The sequence below is a fragment of the Anarhichas minor genome, unplaced genomic scaffold (genome assembly GCF_050575085.1).
Source record: "Anarhichas minor isolate MPS153535 unplaced genomic scaffold, ASM5057508v1 ptg000028l, whole genome shotgun sequence".
Classification (NCBI taxonomy): Eukaryota; Metazoa; Chordata; class Actinopteri; order Perciformes; family Anarhichadidae; genus Anarhichas; species Anarhichas minor.
Window position 1 is genome coordinate 16,203,122 of NW_027466474.1, and position 23,895 is coordinate 16,227,016.

Genomic DNA, 23,895 nt, shown 5'->3' on the forward strand with positions numbered 1-23,895 from the left:
AATAGTTGATGTCCACTGCAGCACTAAAGGGTGAAGACATTTCCTTCAGACAATTGGGGAAATGGCTGCTTAGTCAACTGAAAGCATTGAATTATGAGAATGGATTGAAAGTGTAGAGAAATTCTCCTCATCTAAAGCATTTACAAATAGCAGAGGATGGTTTCGATCCATCGACATCTGGGTTATGGGCCCAGCACGCTTCCGCTGCGCCACTCTGCTTGCTCTTTTAGGGAGTGGGACTTGTAAATATGTTTTAGTTGGTGTGGAAATCTTTGGGAATCAGTGGGAACCAATATTTCAGCAGCTGACTGGTTACAAAAATATTCATTTCTTGGATGCTGCAGCGAACTTGTTTCTAGTGATTTCCCCAATTCCAAACAAGAATTTTGAAAGTTTCCACTTAAGCAATGCAGACACAAGACATTTCACTAATACACTTGTGGGAATGAATGCTTAGGCTTTTGAGAACATGGCAATGTGAGTATGGATAGAAGTAAGCATTGAGCCACTGTGCCGTGAAGTAATTACAATGAGCACTTACTGGGCACACACATTAACTTCAGTGAAGATGCGGGTCAGTATGGGGTCAGACCATCTCATCTCTTGATTTACCAGGTACCTTTCATTGTTAATGGCAGTGGTGGGATTTGAACCCACGCCTCCTGAGAGACTGGAGCCTTAATCCAGCGCCTTTGACCACTCGGCCACACTACCTGTAAATGCAACATTTGCATCAGCTTCTAGAGACAAATAGTTGATGTCCACTGCAGCACTAAAGGGTGAAGACATTTCCTTCAGACAATTGGGGAAATGGCTGCTTAGTCAACTGAAAGCATTGAATTATGAGAATGGATTGAAAGTGTAGAGAAATTCTCCTCATCTAAAGCATTTACAAATAGCAGAGGATGGTTTCGATCCATCGACATCTGGGTTATGGGCCCAGCACGCTTCCGCTGCGCCACTCTGCTTGCTCTTTTAGGGAGTGGGACTTGTAAATATGTTTTAGTTGGTGTGGAAATCTTTGGGAATCAGTGGGAACCAATATTTCAGCAGCTGACTGGTTACAAAAATATTCATTTCTTGGATGCTGCAGCGAACTTGTTTCTAGTGATTTCCCCAATTCCAAACAAGAATTTTGAAAGTTTCCACTTAAGCAATGCAGACACAAGACATTTCACTAATACACTTGTGGGAATGAATGCTTAGGCTTTTGAGAACATGGCAATGTGAGTATGGATAGAAGTAAGCATTGAGCCACTGTGCCGTGAAGTAATTACAATGAGCACTTACTGGGCACACACATTAACTTCAGTGAAGATGCGGGTCAGTATGGGGTCAGACCATCTCATCTCTTGATTTACCAGGTACCTTTCATTGTTAATGGCAGTGGTGGGATTTGAACCCACGCCTCCTGAGAGACTGGAGCCTTAATCCAGCGCCTTTGACCACTCGGCCACACTACCTGTAAATGCAACATTTGCATCAGCTTCTAGAGACAAATATTTGATGTCCACTGCAGCACTAAAGGGTGAAGACATTTCCTTTAGACAATTGGGGAATAGGCTGCTTAGTCAGCTGAAAGCATTGAAAGTGTAGAGAAATTCTCCTGATTTAAAGCATTTACAAATAGCAGAGGATGGTTTCGATCCATCGACATCTGGGTTATGGGCCCAGCACGCTTCCGCTGCGCCACTCTGCTTGCTCTTTTAGGGAGTGGGACTTGTAAATATGTTTTAGTTGGTGTGGAAATCTTTGGGAATCAGTGGGAACCAATATTTCAGCAGCTGACTGGTTACAAAAATATTCATTTCTTGGATGCTGCAGCGAACTTGTTTCTAGTGATTTCCCCAATTCCAAACAAGAATTTTGAAAGTTTCCACTTAAGCAATGCAGACACAAGACATTTCACTAATACACTTGTGGGAATGAATGCTTAGGCTTTTGAGAACATGGCAATGTGAGTATGGATAGAAGTAAGCATTGAGCCACTGTGCCGTGAAGTAATTACAATGAGCACTTACTGGGCACACACATTAACTTCAGTGAAGATGCGGGTCAGTATGGGGTCAGACCATCTCATCTCTTGATTTACCAGGTACCTTTCATTGTTAATGGCAGTGGTGGGATTTGAACCCACGCCTCCTGAGAGACTGGAGCCTTAATCCAGCGCCTTTGACCACTCGGCCACACTACCTGTAAATGCAACATTTGCATCAGCTTCTAGAGACAAATAGTTGATGTCCACTGCAGCACTAAAGGGTGAAGACATTTCCTTCAGACAATTGGGGAAATGGCTGCTTAGTCAACTGAAAGCATTGAATTATGAGAATGGATTGAAAGTGTAGAGAAATTCTCCTCATCTAAAGCATTTACAAATAGCAGAGGATGGTTTCGATCCATCGACATCTGGGTTATGGGCCCAGCACGCTTCCGCTGCGCCACTCTGCTTGCTCTTTTAGGGAGTGGGACTTGTAAATATGTTTTAGTTGGTGTGGAAATCTTTGGGAATCAGTGGGAACCAATATTTCAGCAGCTGACTGGTTACAAAAATATTCATTTCTTGGATGCTGCAGCGAACTTGTTTCTAGTGATTTCCCCAATTCCAAACAAGAATTTTGAAAGTTTCCACTTAAGCAATGCAGACACAAGACATTTCACTAATACACTTGTGGGAATGAATGCTTAGGCTTTTGAGAACATGGCAATGTGAGTATGGATAGAAGTAAGCATTGAGCCATTGTGCCGTGAAGTAATTACAATGAGCACTTACTGGGCACACACATTAACTTCAGTGAAGATGCGGGTCAGTATGGGGTCAGACCATCTCATCTCTTGATTTACCAGGTACCTTTCATTGTTAATGGCAGTGGTGGGATTTGAACCCACGCCTCCTGAGAGACTGGAGCCTTAATCCAGCGCCTTTGACCACTCGGCCACACTACCTGTAAATGCAACATTTGCATCAGCTTCTAGAGACAAATATTTGATGTCCACTGCAGCACTAAAGGGTGAAGACATTTCCTTTAGACAATTGGGGAATAGGCTGCTTAGTCAGCTGAAAGCATTGAAAGTGTAGAGAAATTCTCCTGATTTAAAGCATTTACAAATAGCAGAGGATGGTTTCGATCCATCGACATCTGGGTTATGGGCCCAGCACGCTTCCGCTGCGCCACTCTGCTTGCTCTTTTAGGGAGTGGGACTTGTAAATATGTTTTAGTTGGTGTGGAAATCTTTGGGAATCAGTGGGAACCAATATTTCAGCAGCTGACTGGTTACAAAAATATTCATTTCTTGAATATTGTTTCTAGTGATTTCCCCAATTCCAAACAAGAATTTTGAAAGTTTCCACTTAAGCAATGCAGACACAAGACATTTCACTAATACACTTGTGGGAATGAATGCTTAGGCTTTTGAGAACATGGCAATGTGAGTATGGATAGAAGTAAGCATTGAGCCACTGTGCCGTGAAGTAATTACAATGAGCACTTACTGGGCACACACATTAACTTCAGTGAAGATGCGGGTCAGTATGGGGTCAGACCATCTCATCTCTTGATTTACCAGGTACCTTTCATTGTTAATGGCAGTGGTGGGATTTGAACCCACGCCTCCTGAGAGACTGGAGCCTTAATCCAGCGCCTTTGACCACTCGGCCACACTACCTGTAAATGCAACATTTGCATCAGCTTCTAGAGACAAATAGTTGATGTCCACTGCAGCACTAAAGGGTGAAGACATTTCCTTCAGACAATTGGGGAAATGGCTGCTTAGTCAACTGAAAGCATTGAATTATGAGAATGGATTGAAAGTGTAGAGAAATTCTCCTCATCTAAAGCATTTACAAATAGCAGAGGATGGTTTCGATCCATCGACATCTGGGTTATGGGCCCAGCACGCTTCCGCTGCGCCACTCTGCTTGCTCTTTTAGGGAGTGGGACTTGTAAATATGTTTTAGTTGGTGTGGAAATCTTTGGGAATCAGTGGGAACCAATATTTCAGCAGCTGACTGGTTACAAAAATATTCATTTCTTGGATGCTGCAGCGAACTTGTTTCTAGTGATTTCCCCAATTCCAAACAAGAATTTTGAAAGTTTCCACTTAAGCAATGCAGACACAAGACATTTCACTAATACACTTGTGGGAATGAATGCTTAGGCTTTTGAGAACATGGCAATGTGAGTATGGATAGAAGTAAGCATTGAGCCACTGTGCCGTGAAGTAATTACAATGAGCACTTACTGGGCACACACATTAACTTCAGTGAAGATGCGGGTCAGTATGGGGTCAGACCATCTCATCTCTTGATTTACCAGGTACCTTTCATTGTTAATGGCAGTGGTGGGATTTGAACCCACGCCTCCTGAGAGACTGGAGCCTTAATCCAGCGCCTTTGACCACTCGGCCACACTACCTGTAAATGCAACATTTGCATCAGCTTCTAGAGACAAATATTTGATGTCCACTGCAGCACTAAAGGGTGAAGACATTTCCTTTAGACAATTGGGGAATAGGCTGCTTAGTCAGCTGAAAGCATTGAAAGTGTAGAGAAATTCTCCTGATTTAAAGCATTTACAAATAGCAGAGGATGGTTTCGATCCATCGACATCTGGGTTATGGGCCCAGCACGCTTCCGCTGCGCCACTCTGCTTGCTCTTTTAGGGAGTGGGACTTGTAAATATGTTTTAGTTGGTGTGGAAATCTTTGGGAATCAGTGGGAACCAATATTTCAGCAGCTGACTGGTTACAAAAATATTCATTTCTTGAATATTGTTTCTATTGATTTCCCCAATTCCAAACAAGAATTTTGAAAGTTTCCACTTAAGCAATGCAGACACAAGACATTTCACTAATACACTTGTGGGAATGAATGCTTAGGCTTTTGAGAACATGGCAATATGAGTATGGATAGAAGTAAGCATTGAGCCACTGTGCCGTGAAGTAATTACAATGAGCACTTACTGGGCACACACATTAACTTCAGTGAAGATGCACAAACACAACAGTGGGTATGTGTATGCATTTCTTCCAATAATCTTAAAGTAAAGTCCAGAAAGGATGGCAGTGGTGGGATTTGAACCCACGCCTCCATAGAGACTGGAGCCTAAATCCAGCGCCTTCGACCACTCGGCCACACTACCTTGTTTTTAGGGAGTTGCTCCTGCTCCACCCATTTGTTCTGAAAACACTATAAGCTAATTAGTCAACGGTCAATGTTCATTGTACCCCAAACAGCAATCAGAGAAGCCAACTAAATAGTTTAGAACAATCAGTCACAGGAGCAACATAGTTGACCTCGCTTGGACAAGTGTTTGCAAACTGAAATGAATAAGACATTGACCTTCAGCAAGGTTTTCCATTGCACTGCGAATGCCTTTTTCGAGTTTAACACTTTGGGCAATGATTGATTAGTTATCTAAAAACATGACAATTTGAGGATGATTGAAAGGGTAGAGCCAGCATGGAGTCACTACTCATCCTTTAGCTTCACACAAGTTCACTACACTTAGCAATGCATGCAAGTCAGTATGGGGTCAGACCATCTCATCTCTTGATTTACCAGGTACCTTTCATTGTTAATGGCAGTGGTGGGATATGAACCCACGCCTCCTGAGAGACTGGAGCCTTAATCCAGCGCCTTTGACCACTCGGCCACACTACCTGTAAATGCAACATTTGCATCAGCTTCTAGAGACAAATATTTGATGTCCACTGCAGCACTAAAGGGTCAAGACATTTCCTTCAGACAATTGGGGAATAGGCTGCTTAGTCAGCTGAAAGCATTGAAAGTGTAGAGAAATTCTCCTGATTTAAAGCATTTACAAATAGCAGAGGATGGTTTCGATCCATCGACATCTGGGTTATGGGCCCAGCACGCTTCCGCTGCGCCACTCTGCTTGCTCTTTTAGGGAGTGGGACTTGTAAATATGTTTTAGTTGGTGTGGAAATCTTTGGGAATCAGTGGGAACCAATATTTCAGCAGCTGACTGGTTACAAAAATATTAATTTCTTGGATGCTGCAGCGAACTTGTTTCTAGTGATTTCCCCAATTCCAAACAAGAATTTTGAAAGTTTCCACTTAAGCAATGCAGACACAAGACATTTCACTAATACACTTGTGGGAATGAATGCTTTTGAGAACATGGCAATGTGAGTATGGATAGAAGTAAGCATTGAGCCACTGTGCCGTGAAGTAATTACAATGAGCACTTACTGGGCACACACATTAACTTCAGTGAAGATGCGGGTCAGTATGGGGTCAGACCATCTCATCTCTTGATTTACCAGGTACCTTTCATTGTTAATGGCAGTGGTGGGATTTGAACCCACGCCTCCTGAGAGACTGGAGCCTTAATCCAGCGCCTTTGACCACTCGGCCACACTACCTGTAAATGCAACATTTGCATCAGCTTCTAGAGACAAATATTTGATGTCCACTGCAGCACTAAAGGGTGAAGACATTTCCTTCAGACAATTGGGGAATAGGCTGCTTAGTCAGCTGAAAGCATTGAAAGTGTAGAGAAATTCTCCTGATTTAAAGCATTTACAAATAGCAGAGGATGGTTTCGATCCATCGACATCTGGGTTATGGGCCCAGCACGCTTCCGCTGCGCCACTCTGCTTGCTCTTTTAGGGAGTGGGACTTGTAAATATGTTTTAGTTGGTGTGGAAATCTTTGGGAATCAGTGGGAACCAATATTTCAGCAGCTGACTGGTTACAAAAATATTAATTTCTTGGATGCTGCAGCGAACTTGTTTCTAGTGATTTCCCCAATTCCAAACAAGAATTTTGAAAGTTTCCACTTAAGCAATGCAGACACAAGACATTTCACTAATACACTTGTGGGAATGAATGCTTTTGAGAACATGGCAATGTGAGTATGGATAGAAGTAAGCATTGAGCCACTGTGCCGTGAAGTAATTACAATGAGCACTTACTGGGCACACACATTAACTTCAGTGAAGATGCGGGTCAGTATGGGGTCAGACCATCTCATCTCTTGATTTACCAGGTACCTTTCATTGTTAATGGCAGTGGTGGGATTTGAACCCACGCCTCCTGAGAGACTGGAGCCTTAATCCAGCGCCTTTGACCACTCGGCCACACTACCTGTAAATGCAACATTTGCATCAGCTTCTAGAGACAAATATTTGATGTCCACTGCAGCACTAAAGGGGGAATACATTTCCTTCAGACAATTGGGGAATAGGCTGCTTAGTCAGCTGAAAGCATTGAAAGTGTAGAGAAATTCTCCTGATTTAAAGCATTTACAAATAGCAGAGGATGGTTTCAATCCATCGACATCTGGGTTATGGGCCCAGCACGCTTCCGCTGCGCCACTCTGCTTGCTCTTTTAGGGAGTGGGACTTGTAAATATGTTTTAGTTGGTGTGGAAATCTTTGGGAATCAGTGGGAACCAATATTTCAGCAGCTGACTGGTTACAAAAATATTAATTTCTTGGATGCTGCAGCGAACTTGTTTCTAGTGATTTCCCCAATTCCAAACAAGAATTTTGAAAGTTTCCACTTAAGCAATGCAGACACAAGACATTTCACTAATACACTTGTGGGAATGAATGCTTTTGAGAACATGGCAATGTGAGTATGGATAGAAGTAAGCATTGAGCCACTGTGCCGTGAAGTAATTACAATGAGCACTTACTGGGCACACACATTAACTTCAGTGAAGATGCGGGTCAGTATGGGGTCAGACCATCTCATCTCTTGATTTACCAGGTACCTTTCATTGTTAATGGCAGTGGTGGGATTTGAACCCACGCCTCCTGAGAGACTGGAGCCTTAATCCAGCGCCTTTGACCACTCGGCCACACTACCTGTAAATGCAACATTTGCATCAGCTTCTAGAGACAAATATTTGATGTCCACTGCAGCACTAAAGGGTGAAGACATTTCCTTCAGACAATTGGGGAATAGGCTGCTTAGTCAGCTGAAAGCATTGAAAGTGTAGAGAAATTCTCCTGATTTAAAGCATTTACAAATAGCAGAGGATGGTTTCGATCCATCGACATCTGGGTTATGGGCCCAGCACGCTTCCGCTGCGCCACTCTGCTTGCTCTTTTAGGGAGTGGGACTTGTAAATATGTTTTAGTTGGTGTGGAAATCTTTGGGAATCAGTGGGAACCAATATTTCAGCAGCTGACTGGTTACAAAAATATTAATTTCTTGGATGCTGCAGCGAACTTGTTTCTAGTGATTTCCCCAATTCCAAACAAGAATTTTGAAAGTTTCCACTTAAGCAATGCAGACACAAGACATTTCACTAATACACTTGTGGGAATGAATGCTTTTGAGAACATGGCAATGTGAGTATGGATAGAAGTAAGCATTGAGCCACTGTGCCGTGAAGTAATTACAATGAGCACTTACTGGGCACACACATTAACTTCAGTGAAGATGCGGGTCAGTATGGGGTCAGACCATCTCATCTCTTGATTTACCAGGTACCTTTCATTGTTAATGGCAGTGGTGGGATTTGAACCCACGCCTCCTGAGAGACTGGAGCCTTAATCCAGCGCCTTTGACCACTCGGCCACACTACCTGTAAATGCAACATTTGCATCAGCTTCTAGAGACAAATATTTGATGTCCACTGCAGCACTAAAGGGGGAATACATTTCCTTCAGACAATTGGGGAATAGGCTGCTTAGTCAGCTGAAAGCATTGAAAGTGTAGAGAAATTCTCCTGATTTAAAGCATTTACAAATAGCAGAGGATGGTTTCAATCCATCGACATCTGGGTTATGGGCCCAGCACGCTTCCGCTGCGCCACTCTGCTTGCTCTTTTAGGGAGTGGGACTTGTAAATATGTTTTAGTTGGTGTGGAAATCTTTGGGAATCAGTGGGAACCAATATTTCAGCAGCTGACTGGTTACAAAAATATTCATTTCTTGGATGCTGCAGCGAACTTGTTTCTAGTGATTTCCCCAATTCCAAACAAGAATTTTGAAAGTTTCCACTTTAGCAATGCAGACACAAGACATTTCACTAATACACTTGTGGGAATGAATGCTTTTGAGAACATGGCAATGTGAGTATGGATAGAAGTAAGCATTGAGTCACTGTGCCGTGAAGTAATTACAATGAGCACTTACTGGGCACACACATTAACTTCAGTGAAGATGCGGGTCAGTATGGGGTCAGACCATCTCATCTCTTGATTTACCAGGTACCTTTCATTGTCAATGGCAGTGGTGGGATTTGAACCCACGCCTCCTGAGAGACTGGAGCCTTAATCCAGCGCCTTTGACCACTCGGCCACACTACCTGTAAATGCAACATTTGCATCAGCTTCTAGAGACAAATATTTGATGTCCACTGCAGCACTAAAGGGTGAAGACATTTCCTTCAGACAATTGGGGAATAGGCTGCTTAGTCAGCTGAAAGCATTGAAAGTGTAGAGAAATTCTCCTGATTTAAAGCATTTACAAATAGCAGAGGATGGTTTCAATCCATCGACATCTGGGTTATGGGCCCAGCACGCTTCCGCTGCGCCACTCTGCTTGCTCTTTTAGGGAGTGGGACTTGTAAATATGTTTTAGTTGGTGTGGAAATCTTTGGGAATCAGTGGGAACCAATATTTCAGCAGCTGACTGGTTACAAAAATATTCATTTGTTGGATGCTGCAGCGAACTTGTTTCTAGTGATTTCCCCAATTCCAAACAAGAATTTTGAAAGTTTCCACTTAAGCAATGCAGACACAAGACATTTCACTAATACACTTGTGGGAATGAATGCTTAGGCTTTTGAGAACATGGCAATGTGAGTATGGATAGAAGTAAGCATTGAGCCGTGAAGTAATTACAATGAGCACTTACTGGGCACACACATTAACTTCAGTGAAGATGCCGGTCAGTATGGGGTCAGACCATCTCATCTCTTGATTTACCAGGTACCTTTTATTGTTAATGGCAGTGGTGGGATTTGAACCCACGCCTCCTGAGAGACTGGAGCCTTAATCCAGCGCCTTTGACCACTCGGCCACACTACCTGTAAATGCAACATTTGCATCAGCTTCTAGAGACAAATATTTGATGTCCACTGCAGCACTAAAGTGTGAAGACATTTCCTTCAGACAATTGGGGAATAGGCTGCTTAGTCAGCTGAAAGCATTGAAAGTGTAGAGAAATTCTCCTGATTTAAAGCATTTACAAATAGCAGAGGATGGTTTCGATCCATCGACATCTGGGTCATGGGCCCAGCACGCTTCCGCTGCGCCACTCTGCTTGCTCTTTTAGGGAGTGGGACTTGTAAATATGTTTTAGTTGGTGTGGAAATCTTTGGGAATCAGTGGGAACCAATATTTCAGCAGCTGACTGGTTACAAAAATATTCATTTCTTGGATGCTGCAGCGAACTTGTTTCTAGTGATTTCCCCAATTCCAAACAAGAATTTTGAAAGTTTCCACTTAAGCAATGCAGACACAAGACATTTCACTAATACACTTGTGGGAATGAATGCTTAGGCTTTTGAGAACATGGCAATGTGAGTATGGATAGAAGTAAGCATTGAGCCACTGTGCCGTGAAGTAATTACAATGAGCACTTACTGGGCACACACATTAACTTCAGTGAAGATGCGGGTCAGTATGGGGTCAGACCATCTCATCTCTTGATTTACCAGGTACCTTTCATTGTTAATGGCAGTGGTGGGATTTGAACCCACGCCTCCTGAGAGACTGGAGCCTTAATCCAGCGCCTTTGACCACTCGGCCACACTACCTGTAAATGCAACATTTGCATCAGCTTCTAGAGACAAATAGTTGATGTCCACTGCAGCACTAAAGGGTGAAGACATTTCCTTCAGACAATTGGGGAAATGGCTGCTTAGTCAACTGAAAGCATTGAATTATGAGAATGGATTGAAAGTGTAGAGAAATTCTCCTCATCTAAAGCATTTACAAATAGCAGAGGATGGTTTCGATCCATCGACATCTGGGTTATGGGCCCAGCACGCTTCCGCTGCGCCACTCTGCTTGCTCTTTTAGGGAGTGGGACTTGTAAATATGTTTTAGTTGGTGTGGAAATCTTTGGGAATCAGTGGGAACCAATATTTCAGCAGCTGACTGGTTACAAAAATATTCATTTCTTGGATGCTGCAGCGAACTTGTTTCTAGTGATTTCCCCAATTCCAAACAAGAATTTTGAAAGTTTCCACTTAAGCAATGCAGACACAAGACATTTCACTAATACACTTGTGGGAATGAATGCTTAGGCTTTTGAGAACATGGCAATGTGAGTATGGATAGAAGTAAGCATTGAGCCACTGTGCCGTGAAGTAATTACAATGAGCACTTACTGGGCACACACATTAACTTCAGTGAAGATGCGGGTCAGTATGGGGTCAGACCATCTCATCTCTTGATTTACCAGGTACCTTTCATTGTTAATGGCAGTGGTGGGATTTGAACCCACGCCTCCTGAGAGACTGGAGCCTTAATCCAGCGCCTTTGACCACTCGGCCACACTACCTGTAAATGCAACATTTGCATCAGCTTCTAGAGACAAATATTTGATGTCCACTGCAGCACTAAAGGGTGAAGACATTTCCTTTAGACAATTGGGGAATAGGCTGCTTAGTCAGCTGAAAGCATTGAAAGTGTAGAGAAATTCTCCTGATTTAAAGCATTTACAAATAGCAGAGGATGGTTTCGATCCATCGACATCTGGGTTATGGGCCCAGCACGCTTCCGCTGCGCCACTCTGCTTGCTCTTTTAGGGAGTGGGACTTGTAAATATGTTTTAGTTGGTGTGGAAATCTTTGGGAATCAGTGGGAACCAATATTTCAGCAGCTGACTGGTTACAAAAATATTCATTTCTTGGATGCTGCAGCGAACTTGTTTCTAGTGATTTCCCCAATTCCAAACAAGAATTTTGAAAGTTTCCACTTAAGCAATGCAGACACAAGACATTTCACTAATACACTTGTGGGAATGAATGCTTAGGCTTTTGAGAACATGGCAATGTGAGTATGGATAGAAGTAAGCATTGAGCCACTGTGCCGTGAAGTAATTACAATGAGCACTTACTGGGCACACACATTAACTTCAGTGAAGATGCGGGTCAGTATGGGGTCAGACCATCTCATCTCTTGATTTACCAGGTACCTTTCATTGTTAATGGCAGTGGTGGGATTTGAACCCACGCCTCCTGAGAGACTGGAGCCTTAATCCAGCGCCTTTGACCACTCGGCCACACTACCTGTAAATGCAACATTTGCATCAGCTTCTAGAGACAAATATTTGATGTCCACTGCAGCACTAAAGGGTGAAGACATTTCCTTTAGACAATTGGGGAATAGGCTGCTTAGTCAGCTGAAAGCATTGAAAGTGTAGAGAAATTCTCCTGATTTAAAGCATTTACAAATAGCAGAGGATGGTTTCGATCCATCGACATCTGGGTTATGGGCCCAGCACGCTTCCGCTGCGCCACTCTGCTTGCTCTTTTAGGGAGTGGGACTTGTAAATATGTTTTAGTTGGTGTGGAAATCTTTGGGAATCAGTGGGAACCAATATTTCAGCAGCTGACTGGTTACAAAAATATTCATTTCTTGAATATTGTTTCTAGTGATTTCCCCAATTCCAAACAAGAATTTTGAAAGTTTCCACTTAAGCAATGCAGACACAAGACATTTCACTAATACACTTGTGGGAATGAATGCTTAGGCTTTTGAGAACATGGCAATGTGAGTATGGATAGAAGTAAGCATTGAGCCACTGTGCCTTGAAGTAATTACAATGAGCACTTACTGGGCACACACATTAACTTCAGTGAAGATGCGGGTCAGTATGGGGTCAGACCATCTCATCTCTTGATTTACCAGGTACCTTTCATTGTTAATGGCAGTGGTGGGATTTGAACCCACGCCTCCTGAGAGACTGGAGCCTTAATCCAGCGCCTTTGACCACTCGGCCACACTACCTGTAAATGCAACATTTGCATCAGCTTCTAGAGACAAATAGTTGATGTCCACTGCAGCACTAAAGGGTGAAGACATTTCCTTCAGACAATTGGGGAAATGGCTGCTTAGTCAACTGAAAGCATTGAATTATGAGAATGGATTGAAAGTGTAGAGAAATTCTCCTCATCTAAAGCATTTACAAATAGCAGAGGATGGTTTCGATCCATCGACATCTGGGTTATGGGCCCAGCACGCTTCCGCTGCGCCACTCTGCTTGCTCTTTTAGGGAGTGGGACTTGTAAATATGTTTTAGTTGGTGTGGAAATCTTTGGGAATCAGTGGGAACCAATATTTCAGCAGCTGACTGGTTACAAAAATATTCATTTCTTGGATGCTGCAGCGAACTTGTTTCTAGTGATTTCCCCAATTCCAAACAAGAATTTTGAAAGTTTCCACTTAAGCAATGCAGACACAAGACATTTCACTAATACACTTGTGGGAATGAATGCTTAGGCTTTTGAGAACATGGCAATGTGAGTATGGATAGAAGTAAGCATTGAGCCACTGTGCCGTGAAGTAATTACAATGAGCACTTACTGGGCACACACATTAACTTCAGTGAAGATGCGGGTCAGTATGGGGTCAGACCATCTCATCTCTTGATTTACCAGGTACCTTTCATTGTTAATGGCAGTGGTGGGATTTGAACCCACGCCTCCTGAGAGACTGGAGCCTTAATCCAGCGCCTTTGACCACTCGGCCACACTACCTGTAAATGCAACATTTGCATCAGCTTCTAGAGACAAATAGTTGATGTCCACTGCAGCACTAAAGGGTGAAGACATTTCCTTCAGACAATTGGGGAAATGGCTGCTTAGTCAACTGAAAGCATTGAATTATGAGAATGGATTGAAAGTGTAGAGAAATTCTCCTCATCTAAAGCATTTACAAATAGCAGAGGATGGTTTCGATCCATCGACATCTGGGTTATGGGCCCAGCACGCTTCCGCTGCGCCACTCTGCTTGCTCTTTTAGGGAGTGGGACTTGTAAATATGTTTTAGTTGGTGTGGAAATCTTTGGGAATCAGTGGGAACCAATATTTCAGCAGCTGACTGGTTACAAAAATATTCATTTCTTGGATGCTGCAGCGAACTTGTTTCTAGTGATTTCCCCAATTCCAAACAAGAATTTTGAAAGTTTCCACTTAAGCAATGCAGACACAAGACATTTCACTAATACACTTGTGGGAATGAATGCTTAGGCTTTTGAGAACATGGCAATGTGAGTATGGATAGAAGTAAGCATTGAGCCACTGTGCCGTGAAGTAATTACAATGAGCACTTACTGGGCACACACATTAACTTCAGTGAAGATGCGGGTCAGTATGGGGTCAGACCATCTCATCTCTTGATTTACCAGGTACCTTTCATTGTTAATGGCAGTGGTGGGATTTGAACCCACGCCTCCTGAGAGACTGGAGCCTTAATCCAGCGCCTTTGACCACTCGGCCACACTACCTGTAAATGCAACATTTGCATCAGCTTCTAGAGACAAATATTTGATGTCCACTGCAGCACTAAAGGGTGAAGACATTTCCTTTAGACAATTGGGGAATAGGCTGCTTAGTCAGCTGAAAGCATTGAAAGTGTAGAGAAATTCTCCTGATTTAAAGCATTTACAAATAGCAGAGGATGGTTTCGATCCATCGACATCTGGGTTATGGGCCCAGCACGCTTCCGCTGCGCCACTCTGCTTGCTCTTTTAGGGAGTGGGACTTGTAAATATGTTTTAGTTGGTGTGGAAATCTTTGGGAATCAGTGGGAACCAATATTTCAGCAGCTGACTGGTTACAAAAATATTCATTTCTTGAATATTGTTTCTAGTGATTTCCCCAATTCCAAACAAGAATTTTGAAAGTTTCCACTTAAGCAATGCAGACACAAGACATTTCACTAATACACTTGTGGGAATGAATGCTTAGGCTTTTGAGAACATGGCAATGTGAGTATGGATAGAAGTAAGCATTGAGCCACTGTGCCGTGAAGTAATTACAATGAGCACTTACTGGGCACACACATTAACTTCAGTGAAGATGCACAAACACAACAGTGGGTATGTGTATGCATTTCTTCCAATAATCTTAAAGTAAAGTCCAGAAAGGATGGCAGTGGTGGGATTTGAACCCACGCCTCTATAGAGACTGGAGCCTAAATCCAGCGCCTTCGACCACTCGGCCACACTACCTTGTTTTTAGGGAGTTGCTCCTGCTCCACCCATTTGTTCTGAAAACACTATAAGCTAATTAGTCAACGGTCAATGTTCATTGTACCCCAAACAGCAATCAGAGAAGCCAACTAAATAGTTTAGAACAATCAGTCACAGGAGCAACATAGTTGACCTCGCTTGGACAAGTGTTTGCAAACTGAAATGAATAAGACATTGACCTTCAGCAAGGTTTTCCATTGCACTGCGAATGCCTTTTTCGAGTTTAACACTTTGGGCAATGATTGATTAGTTATCTAAAAACATGACAATTTGAGGATGATTGAAAGGGTAGAGCCAGCATGGAGTCACTACTCATCCTTTAGCTTCACACAAGTTCACTACACTTAGCAATGCATGCAAGTCAGTATGGGGTCAGACCATCTCATCTCTTGATTTACCAGGTACCTTTCATTGTTAATGGCAGTGGTGGGATATGAACCCACGCCTCCTGAGAGACTGGAGCCTTAATCCAGCGCCTTTGACCACTCGGCCACACTACCTGTAAATGCAACATTTGCATCAGCTTCTAGAGACAAATATTTGATGTCCACTGCAGCACTAAAGGGTCAAGACATTTCCTTCAGACAATTGGGGAATAGGCTGCTTAGTCAGCTGAAAGCATTGAAAGTGTAGAGAAATTCTCCTGATTTAAAGCATTTACAAATAGCAGAGGATGGTTTCGATCCATCGACATCTGGGTTATGGGCCCAGCACGCTTCCGCTGCGCCACTCTGCTTGCTCTTTTAGGGAGTGGGACTTGTAAATATGTTTTAGTTGGTGTGGAAATCTTTGGGAATCAGTGGGAACCAATATTTCAGCAGCTGACTGGTTACAAAAATATTAATTTCTTGGATGCTGCAGCGAACTTGTTTCTAGTGATTTCCCCAATTCCAAACAAGAATTTTGAAAGTTTCCACTTAAGCAATGCAGACACAAGACATTTCACTAATACACTTGTGGGAATGAATGCTTTTGAGAACATGGCAATGTGAGTATGGATAGAAGTAAGCATTGAGCCACTGTGCCGTGAAGTAATTACAATGAGCACTTACTGGGCACACACATTAACTTCAGTGAAGATGCGGGTCAGTATGGGGTCAGACCATCTCATCTCTTGATTTACCAGGTACCTTTCATTGTTAATGGCAGTGGTGGGATTTGAACCCACGCCTCCTGAGAGACTGGAGCCTTAATCCAGCGCCTTTGACCACTCGGCCACACTACCTGTAAATGCAACATTTGCATCAGCTTCTAGAGACAAATATTTGATGTCCACTGCAGCACTAAAGGGTGAAGACATTTCCTTCAGACAATTGGGGAATAGGCTGCTTAGTCAGCTGAAAGCATTGAAAGTGTAGAGAAATTCTCCTGATTTAAAGCATTTACAAATAGCAGAGGATGGTTTCGATCCATCGACATCTGGGTTATGGGCCCAGCACGCTTCCGCTGCGCCACTCTGCTTGCTCTTTTAGGGAGTGGGACTTGTAAATATGTTTTAGTTGGTGTGGAAATCTTTGGGAATCAGTGGGAACCAATATTTCAGCAGCTGACTGGTTACAAAAATATTCATTTCTTGGATGCTGCAGCGAACTTGTTTCTAGTGATTTCCCCAATTCCAAACAAGAATTTTGAAAGTTTCCACATAAGCAATGCAGACACAAGACATTTCACTAATACACTTGTGGGAATGAATGCTTAGGCTTTTGAGAACATGGCAATGTGAGTATGGATAGAAGTAAGCATTGAGCCACTGTGCCGTGAAGTAATTACAATGAGCACTTACTGGGCACACACATTAACTTCAGTGAAGATGCCGGTCAGTATGGGGTCAGACCATCTCATCTCTTGATTTACCAGGTACCTTTCATTGTTAATGGCAGTGGTGGGATTTGAACCCACGCCTCCTGAGAGACTGGAGCCTTAATCCAGCGCCTTTGACCACTCGGCCACACTACCTGTAAATGCAACATTTGCATCAGCTTCTAGAGACAAATATTTGATGTCCACTGCAGCACTAAAGGGTGAAGACATTTCCTTCAGACAATTGGGGAATAGGCTGCTTAGTCAGCTGAAAGCATTGAAAGTGTAGAGAAATTCTCCTGATTTAAAGCATTTACAAATAGCAGAGGATGGTTTCAATCCATCGACATCTGGGTTATGGGCCCAGCACGCTTCCGCTGCGCCACTCTGCTTGCTCTTTTAGGGAGTGGGACTTGTAAATATGTTTTAGTTGGTGTGGAAATCTTTGGGAATCAGTGGGAACCAATATTTCAGCAGCTGACTGGTTACAAAAATATTAATTTCTTGGATGCTGCAGCGAACTTGTTTCTAGTGATTTCCCCAATTCCAAACAAGAATTTTGAAAGTTTCCACTTAAGCAATGCAGACACAAGACATTTCACTAATACACTTGTGGGAATGAATGCTTAGGCTTTTGAGAACATGGCAATGTGAGTATGGATAGAAGTAAGCATTGAGCCGTGAAGTAATTACAATGAGCACTTACTGGGCACACACATTAACTTCAGTGAAGATGCCGGTCAGTATGGGGTCAGACCATCTCATCTCTTGATTTACCAGGTACCTTTCATTGTTAATGGCAGTGGTGGGATTTGAACCCACGCCTCCTGAGAGACTGGAGCCTTAATCCAGCGCCTTTGACCACTCGGCCACACTACCTGTAAATGCAACATTTGCATCAGCTTCTAGAGACAAATATTTGATGTCCACTGCAGCACTAAAGGGTGAAGACATTTCCTTCAGACAATTGGGGAATAGGCTGCTTAGTCAGCTGAAAGCATTGAAAGTGTAGAGAAATTCTCCTGATTTAAAGCATTTACAAATAGCAGAGGATGGTTTCGATCCATCGACATCTGGGTTATGGGCCCAGCACGCTTCCGCTGCGCCACTCTGCTTGCTCTTTTAGGGAGTGGGACTTGTAAATATGTTTTAGTTGGTGTGGAAATCTTTGGGAATCAGTGGGAACCAATATTTCAGCAGCTGACTGGTTACAAAAATATTCATTTCTTGGATGCTGCAGCGAACTTGTTTCTAGTGATTTCCCCAATTCCAAACAAGAATTTTGAAAGTTTCCACTTAAGCAATGCAGACACAAGACATTTCACTAATACACTTGTGGGAATGAATGCTTTTGAGAACATGGCAATGTGAGTATGGATAGAAGTAAGCATTGAGTCACTGTGCCGTGAAGTAATTACAATGAGCACTTACTGGGCACACACATTAACTTCAGTGAAGATGCGGGTCAGTATGGGGTCAGACCATCTCATCTCTTGATTTACCAGGTACCTTTCATTGTTAATGGCAGTGGTGGGATTTGAACCCACGCCTCCTGAGAGACTGGAGCCTTAATCCAGCGCCTTTGACCACTCGGCCACACTACCTGTAAATGCAACATTTGCATCAGCTTCTAGAGACAAATAGTTGATGTCCACTGCAGCACTAAAGGGTGAAGACATTTCCTTCAGACAATTGGGGAAATGGCTGCTTAGTCAACTGACAGCATTGAATTATGAGAATGGATTGAAAGTGTAGAGAAATTCTCCTCATCTAAAGCATTTACAAATAGCAGAGGATGGTTTCGATCCATCGACATCTGGGTTATGGGCCCAGCACGCTTCCGCTGCGCCACTCTGCTTGCTCTTTTAGGGAGTGGGACTTGTAAATATGTTTTAGTTGGTGTGGAAATCTTTGGGAATCAGTGGGAACCAATATTTCAGCAGCTGACTGGTTACAAAAATATTCATTTCTTGGATGCTGCAGCGAACTTGTTTCAAGTGATTTCCCCAATTCCAAACAAGAATTTTGAAAGTTTCCACTTAAGCAATGCAGACACAAGACATTTCACTAATACACTTGTGGGAATGAATGCTTAGGCTTTTGAGAACATGGCAATGTGAGTATGGATAGAAGTAAGCATTGAGCCACTGTGCCGTGAAGTAATTACAATGAGCACTTACTGGGCACACACATTAACTTCAGTGAAGATGCGGGTCAGTATGGGGTCAGACCATCTCATCTCTTGATTTACCAGGTACCTTTCATTGTTAATGGCAGTGGTGGGATTTGAACCCACGCCTCCTGAGAGACTGGAGCCTTAATCCAGCGCCTTTGACCACTCGGCCACACTACCTGTAAATGCAACATTTGCATCAGCTTCTAGAGACAAATATTTGATGTCCACTGCAGCACTAAAGGGTGAATACATTTCCTTCAGACAATTGGGGAATAGGCTGCTTAGTCAGCTGAAAGCATTGAAAGTGTAGAGAAATTCTCCTGATTTAAAGCATTTACAAATAGCAGAGGATGGTTTCAATCCATCGACATCTGGGTTATGGGCCCAGCACGCTCCGCTGCGCCACTCTGCTTGCTCTTTTAGGGAGTGGGACTTGTAAATATGTTTTAGTTGGTGTGGAAATCTTTGGGAATCAGTGGGAACCAATATTTCAGCAGCTGACTGGTTACAAAAATATTCATTTCTTGGATGCTGCAGCGAACTTGTTTCTAGTGATTTCCCCAATTCCAAACAAGAATTTTGAAAGTTTCCACTTAAGCAATGCAGACACAAGACATTTCACTAATACACTTGTGGGAATGAATGCTTAGGCTTTTGAGAACATGGCAATGTGAGTATGGATAGAAGTAAGCATTGAGCCACTGTGCCGTGAAGTAATTACAATGAGCACTTACTGGGCACACACATTAACTTCAGTGAAGATGCCGGTCAGTATGGGGTCAGACCATCTCATCTCTTGATTTACCAGGTACCTTTCATTGTTAATGGCAGTGGTGGGATTTGAACCCACGCCTCCTGAGAGATTGGAGCCTTAATCCAGCGCCTTTGACCACTCGGCCACACTACCTGTAAATGCAACATTTGCATCAGCTTCTAGAGACAAATATTTGATGTCCACTGCAGCACTAAAGGGTGAAGACATTTCCTTCAGACAATTGGGGAATAGGCTGCTTAGTCAGCTGAAAGCATTGAAAGTGTAGAGAAATTCTCCTGATTTAAAGCATTTACAAATAGCAGAGGATGGTTTCGATCCATCGACATCTGGGTTATGGGCCCAGCACGCTTCCGCTGCGCCACTCTGCTTGCTCTTTTAGGGAGTGGGACTTGTAAATATGTTTTAGTTGGTGTGGAAATCTTTGGGAATCAGTGGGAACCAATATTTCAGCAGCTGACTGGTTACAAAAATATTCATTTCTTGGATGCTGCAGCGAACTTGTTTCTAGTGATTTCCCCAATTCCAAACAAGAATTTTGAAAGTTTCCACTTAAGCAATGCAGACACAAGACATTTCACTAATACACTTGTGGGAATGAATGCTTTTGAGAACATGGCAATGTGAGTATGGATAGAAGTAAGCATTGAGTCACTGTGCCGTGAAGTAATTACAATGAGCACTTACTGGGCACACACATTAACTTCAGTGAAGATGCGGGTCAGTATGGGGTCAGACCATCTCATCTCTTGATTTACCAGGTACCTTTCATTGTTAATGGCAGTGGTGGGATTTGAACCCACGCCTCCTGAGAGACTGGAGCCTTAATCCAGCGCCTTTGACCACTCGGCCACACTACCTGTAAATGCAACATTTGCATCAGCTTCTAGAGACAAATAGTTGATGTCCACTGCAGCACTAAAGGGTGAAGACATTTCCTTCAGACAATTGGGGAAATGGCTGCTTAGTCAACTGACAGCATTGAATTATGAGAATGGATTGAAAGTGTAGAGAAATTCTCCTCATCTAAAGCATTTACAAATAGCAGAGGATGGTTTCGATCCATCGACATCTGGGTTATGGGCCCAGCACGCTTCCGCTGCGCCACTCTGCTTGCTCTTTTAGGGAGTGGGACTTGTAAATATGTTTTAGTTGGTGTGGAAATCTTTGGGAATCAGTGGGAACCAATATTTCAGCAGCTGACTGGTTACAAAAATATTCATTTCTTGGATGCTGCAGCGAACTTGTTTCAAGTGATTTCCCCAATTCCAAACAAGAATTTTGAAAGTTTCCACTTAAGCAATGCAGACACAAGACATTTCACTAATACACTTGTGGGAATGAATGCTTAGGCTTTTGAGAACATGGCAATGTGAGTATGGATAGAAGTAAGCATTGAGCCACTGTGCCGTGAAGTAATTACAATGAGCACTTACTGGGCACACACATTAACTTCAGTGAAGATGCGGGTCAGTATGGGGTCAGACCATCTCATCTCTTGATTTACCAGGTACCTTTCATTGTTAATGGCAGTGGTGGGATTTGAACCCACGCCTCCTGAGAGACTGGAGCCTTAATCCAGCGCCTTTGACCACTCGGCCACACTACCTGTAAATGCAACATTTGCATCAGCTTCTAGAGACAAATATTTGATGTCCACTGCAGCACTAAAGGGTGAATACATTTCCTTCAGACAATTGGGGAATAGGCTGCTTAGTCAGCTGAAAGCATTGAAAGTGTAGAGAAATTCTCCTGATTTAAAGCATTTACAAATAGCAGAGGATGGTTTCAATCCATCGACATCTGGGTTATGGGCCCAGCACGCTCCGCTGCGCCACTCTGCTTGCTCTTTTAGGGAGTGGGACTTGTAAATATGTTTTAGTTGGTGTGGAAATCTTTGGGAATCAGTGGGAACCAATATTTCAGCAGCTGACTGGTTACAAAAATATTCATTTCTTGGATGCTGCAGCGAACTTGTTTCAAGTGATTTCCCCAATTCCAAACAAGAATTTTGAAAGTTTCCACTTAAGCAATGCAGACACAAGACATTTCACTAATACACTTGTGGGAATGAATGCTTAGGCTTTTGAGAACATGGCAATGTGAGTATGGATAGAAGTAAGCATTGAGCCACTGTGCCGTGAAGTAATTACAATGAGCACTTACTGGGCACACACATTAACTTCAGTGAAGATGCGGGTCAGTATGGGGTCAGACCATCTCATCTCTTGATTTACCAGGTACCTTTCATTGTTAATGGCAGTGGTGGGATTTGAACCCACGCCTCCTGAGAGACTGGAGCCTTAATCCAGCGCCTTTGACCACTCGGCCACACTACCTGTAAATGCAACATTTGCATCAGCTTCTAGAGACAAATATTTGATGTCCACTGCAGCACTAAAGGGTGAAGACATTTCCTTCAGACAATTGGGGAATAGGCTGCTTAGTCAGCTGAAAGCATTGAAAGTGTAGAGAAATTCTCCTGATTTAAAGCATTTACAAATAGCAGAGGATGGTTTCGATCCATCGACATCTGGGTTATGGGCCCAGCACGCTTCCGCTGCGCCACTCTGCTTGCTCTTTTAGGGAGTGGGACTTGTAAATATGTTTTAGTTGGTGTGGAAATCTTTGGGAATCAGTGGGAACCAATATTTCAGCAGCTGACTGGTTACAAAAATATTCATTTCTTGGATGCTGCAGCGAACTTGTTTCTAGTGATTTCCCCAATTCCAAACAAGAATTTTGAAAGTTTCCACTTAAGCAATGCAGACACAAGACATTTCACTAATACACTTGTGGGAATGAATGCTTTTGAGAACATGGCAATGTGAGTATGGATAGAAGTAAGCATTGAGTCACTGTGCCGTGAAGTAATTACAATGAGCACTTACTGGGCACACACATTAACTTCAGTGAAGATGCGGGTCAGTATGGGGTCAGACCATCTCATCTCTTGATTTACCAGGTACCTTTCATTGTTAATGGCAGTGGTGGGATTTGAACCCACGCCTCCTGAGAGACTGGAGCCTTAATCCAGCGCCTTTGACCACTCGGCCACACTACCTGTAAATGCAACATTTGCATCAGCTTCTAGAGACAAATAGTTGATGTCCACTGCAGCACTAAAGGGTGAAGACATTTCCTTCAGACAATTGGGGAAATGGCTGCTTAGTCAACTGACAGCATTGAATTATGAGAATGGATTGAAAGTGTAGAGAAATTCTCCTCATCTAAAGCATTTACAAATAGCAGAGGATGGTTTCGATCCATCGACATCTGGGTTATGGGCCCAGCACGCTTCCGCTGCGCCACTCTGCTTGCTCTTTTAGGGAGTGGGACTTGTAAATATGTTTTAGTTGGTGTGGAAATCTTTGGGAATCAGTGGGAACCAATATTTCAGCAGCTGACTGGTTACAAAAATATTCATTTCTTGGATGCTGCAGCGAACTTGTTTCAAGTGATTTCCCCAATTCCAAACAAGAATTTTGAAAGTTTCCACTTAAGCAATGCAGACACAAGACATTTCACTAATACACTTGTGGGAATGAATGCTTAGGCTTTTGAGAACATGGCAATGTGAGTATGGATAGAAGTAAGCATTGAGCCACTGTGCCGTGAAGTAATTACAATGAGCACTTACTGGGCACACACATTAACTTCAGTGAAGATGCGGGTCAGTATGGGGTCAGACCATCTCATCTCTTGATTTACCAGGTACCTTTCATTGTTAATGGCAGTGGTGGGATTTGAACCCACGCCTCCTGAGAGATTGGAGCCTTAATCCAGCGCCTTTGACCACTCGGCCACACTACCTGTAAATGCAACATTTGCATCAGCTTCTAGAGACAAATATTTGATGTCCACTGCAGCACTAAAGGGTGAAGACATTTCCTTCAGACAATTGGGGAATAGGCTGCTTAGTCAGCTGAAAGCATTGAAAGTGTAGAGAAATTCTCCTGATTTA

At 43.0% G+C, this 23,895-nt stretch overlaps 29 non-coding genes across 29 annotated transcripts; all 29 read right to left on the minus strand.

Annotated features, from left to right (window-relative positions):
* Window positions 1–632: 632 nt before the first annotated feature.
* On the minus strand, window positions 633–714 carry trnal-aag (transfer RNA leucine (anticodon AAG)). Its single transcript has one exon. It is a non-coding gene; the product is annotated as a tRNA-Leu (tRNA).
* Window positions 715–1,381: 667 nt separating this feature from the next.
* Window positions 1,382–1,463, minus strand: trnal-aag (transfer RNA leucine (anticodon AAG)). Its single transcript has one exon. It is a non-coding gene; the product is annotated as a tRNA-Leu (tRNA).
* A 649-nt stretch (window positions 1,464–2,112) lies between these two features.
* Window positions 2,113–2,194, minus strand: trnal-aag (transfer RNA leucine (anticodon AAG)). The gene has a single exon. It is a non-coding gene; the product is annotated as a tRNA-Leu (tRNA).
* Window positions 2,195–2,861: 667 nt separating this feature from the next.
* On the minus strand, window positions 2,862–2,943 carry trnal-aag (transfer RNA leucine (anticodon AAG)). The gene has a single exon. It is a non-coding gene; the product is annotated as a tRNA-Leu (tRNA).
* Window positions 2,944–3,581: 638 nt separating this feature from the next.
* On the minus strand, window positions 3,582–3,663 carry trnal-aag (transfer RNA leucine (anticodon AAG)). Its single transcript has one exon. It is a non-coding gene; the product is annotated as a tRNA-Leu (tRNA).
* A 667-nt stretch (window positions 3,664–4,330) lies between these two features.
* trnal-aag (transfer RNA leucine (anticodon AAG)) lies at window positions 4,331–4,412 on the minus strand. The gene has a single exon. It is a non-coding gene; the product is annotated as a tRNA-Leu (tRNA).
* A 644-nt stretch (window positions 4,413–5,056) lies between these two features.
* On the minus strand, window positions 5,057–5,138 carry trnal-uag (transfer RNA leucine (anticodon UAG)). The gene has a single exon. It is a non-coding gene; the product is annotated as a tRNA-Leu (tRNA).
* A 1,164-nt stretch (window positions 5,139–6,302) lies between these two features.
* Window positions 6,303–6,384, minus strand: trnal-aag (transfer RNA leucine (anticodon AAG)). The gene has a single exon. It is a non-coding gene; the product is annotated as a tRNA-Leu (tRNA).
* A 643-nt stretch (window positions 6,385–7,027) lies between these two features.
* Window positions 7,028–7,109, minus strand: trnal-aag (transfer RNA leucine (anticodon AAG)). The gene has a single exon. It is a non-coding gene; the product is annotated as a tRNA-Leu (tRNA).
* A 643-nt stretch (window positions 7,110–7,752) lies between these two features.
* trnal-aag (transfer RNA leucine (anticodon AAG)) lies at window positions 7,753–7,834 on the minus strand. The gene has a single exon. It is a non-coding gene; the product is annotated as a tRNA-Leu (tRNA).
* A 643-nt stretch (window positions 7,835–8,477) lies between these two features.
* Window positions 8,478–8,559, minus strand: trnal-aag (transfer RNA leucine (anticodon AAG)). Its single transcript has one exon. It is a non-coding gene; the product is annotated as a tRNA-Leu (tRNA).
* Window positions 8,560–9,202: 643 nt separating this feature from the next.
* Window positions 9,203–9,284, minus strand: trnal-aag (transfer RNA leucine (anticodon AAG)). Its single transcript has one exon. It is a non-coding gene; the product is annotated as a tRNA-Leu (tRNA).
* Window positions 9,285–9,925: 641 nt separating this feature from the next.
* On the minus strand, window positions 9,926–10,007 carry trnal-aag (transfer RNA leucine (anticodon AAG)). The gene has a single exon. It is a non-coding gene; the product is annotated as a tRNA-Leu (tRNA).
* Window positions 10,008–10,656: 649 nt separating this feature from the next.
* trnal-aag (transfer RNA leucine (anticodon AAG)) lies at window positions 10,657–10,738 on the minus strand. The gene has a single exon. It is a non-coding gene; the product is annotated as a tRNA-Leu (tRNA).
* Window positions 10,739–11,405: 667 nt separating this feature from the next.
* Window positions 11,406–11,487, minus strand: trnal-aag (transfer RNA leucine (anticodon AAG)). Its single transcript has one exon. It is a non-coding gene; the product is annotated as a tRNA-Leu (tRNA).
* A 649-nt stretch (window positions 11,488–12,136) lies between these two features.
* trnal-aag (transfer RNA leucine (anticodon AAG)) lies at window positions 12,137–12,218 on the minus strand. Its single transcript has one exon. It is a non-coding gene; the product is annotated as a tRNA-Leu (tRNA).
* A 638-nt stretch (window positions 12,219–12,856) lies between these two features.
* trnal-aag (transfer RNA leucine (anticodon AAG)) lies at window positions 12,857–12,938 on the minus strand. Its single transcript has one exon. It is a non-coding gene; the product is annotated as a tRNA-Leu (tRNA).
* A 667-nt stretch (window positions 12,939–13,605) lies between these two features.
* On the minus strand, window positions 13,606–13,687 carry trnal-aag (transfer RNA leucine (anticodon AAG)). The gene has a single exon. It is a non-coding gene; the product is annotated as a tRNA-Leu (tRNA).
* Window positions 13,688–14,354: 667 nt separating this feature from the next.
* Window positions 14,355–14,436, minus strand: trnal-aag (transfer RNA leucine (anticodon AAG)). The gene has a single exon. It is a non-coding gene; the product is annotated as a tRNA-Leu (tRNA).
* Window positions 14,437–15,080: 644 nt separating this feature from the next.
* Window positions 15,081–15,162, minus strand: trnal-uag (transfer RNA leucine (anticodon UAG)). The gene has a single exon. It is a non-coding gene; the product is annotated as a tRNA-Leu (tRNA).
* Window positions 15,163–16,326: 1,164 nt separating this feature from the next.
* On the minus strand, window positions 16,327–16,408 carry trnal-aag (transfer RNA leucine (anticodon AAG)). The gene has a single exon. It is a non-coding gene; the product is annotated as a tRNA-Leu (tRNA).
* A 649-nt stretch (window positions 16,409–17,057) lies between these two features.
* Window positions 17,058–17,139, minus strand: trnal-aag (transfer RNA leucine (anticodon AAG)). The gene has a single exon. It is a non-coding gene; the product is annotated as a tRNA-Leu (tRNA).
* Window positions 17,140–17,780: 641 nt separating this feature from the next.
* trnal-aag (transfer RNA leucine (anticodon AAG)) lies at window positions 17,781–17,862 on the minus strand. Its single transcript has one exon. It is a non-coding gene; the product is annotated as a tRNA-Leu (tRNA).
* Window positions 17,863–18,505: 643 nt separating this feature from the next.
* On the minus strand, window positions 18,506–18,587 carry trnal-aag (transfer RNA leucine (anticodon AAG)). Its single transcript has one exon. It is a non-coding gene; the product is annotated as a tRNA-Leu (tRNA).
* Window positions 18,588–19,254: 667 nt separating this feature from the next.
* Window positions 19,255–19,336, minus strand: trnal-aag (transfer RNA leucine (anticodon AAG)). Its single transcript has one exon. It is a non-coding gene; the product is annotated as a tRNA-Leu (tRNA).
* Window positions 19,337–20,709: 1,373 nt separating this feature from the next.
* trnal-aag (transfer RNA leucine (anticodon AAG)) lies at window positions 20,710–20,791 on the minus strand. The gene has a single exon. It is a non-coding gene; the product is annotated as a tRNA-Leu (tRNA).
* Window positions 20,792–21,458: 667 nt separating this feature from the next.
* trnal-aag (transfer RNA leucine (anticodon AAG)) lies at window positions 21,459–21,540 on the minus strand. The gene has a single exon. It is a non-coding gene; the product is annotated as a tRNA-Leu (tRNA).
* Window positions 21,541–22,188: 648 nt separating this feature from the next.
* Window positions 22,189–22,270, minus strand: trnal-aag (transfer RNA leucine (anticodon AAG)). Its single transcript has one exon. It is a non-coding gene; the product is annotated as a tRNA-Leu (tRNA).
* Window positions 22,271–22,913: 643 nt separating this feature from the next.
* trnal-aag (transfer RNA leucine (anticodon AAG)) lies at window positions 22,914–22,995 on the minus strand. The gene has a single exon. It is a non-coding gene; the product is annotated as a tRNA-Leu (tRNA).
* Window positions 22,996–23,895: the final 900 nt, after the last annotated feature.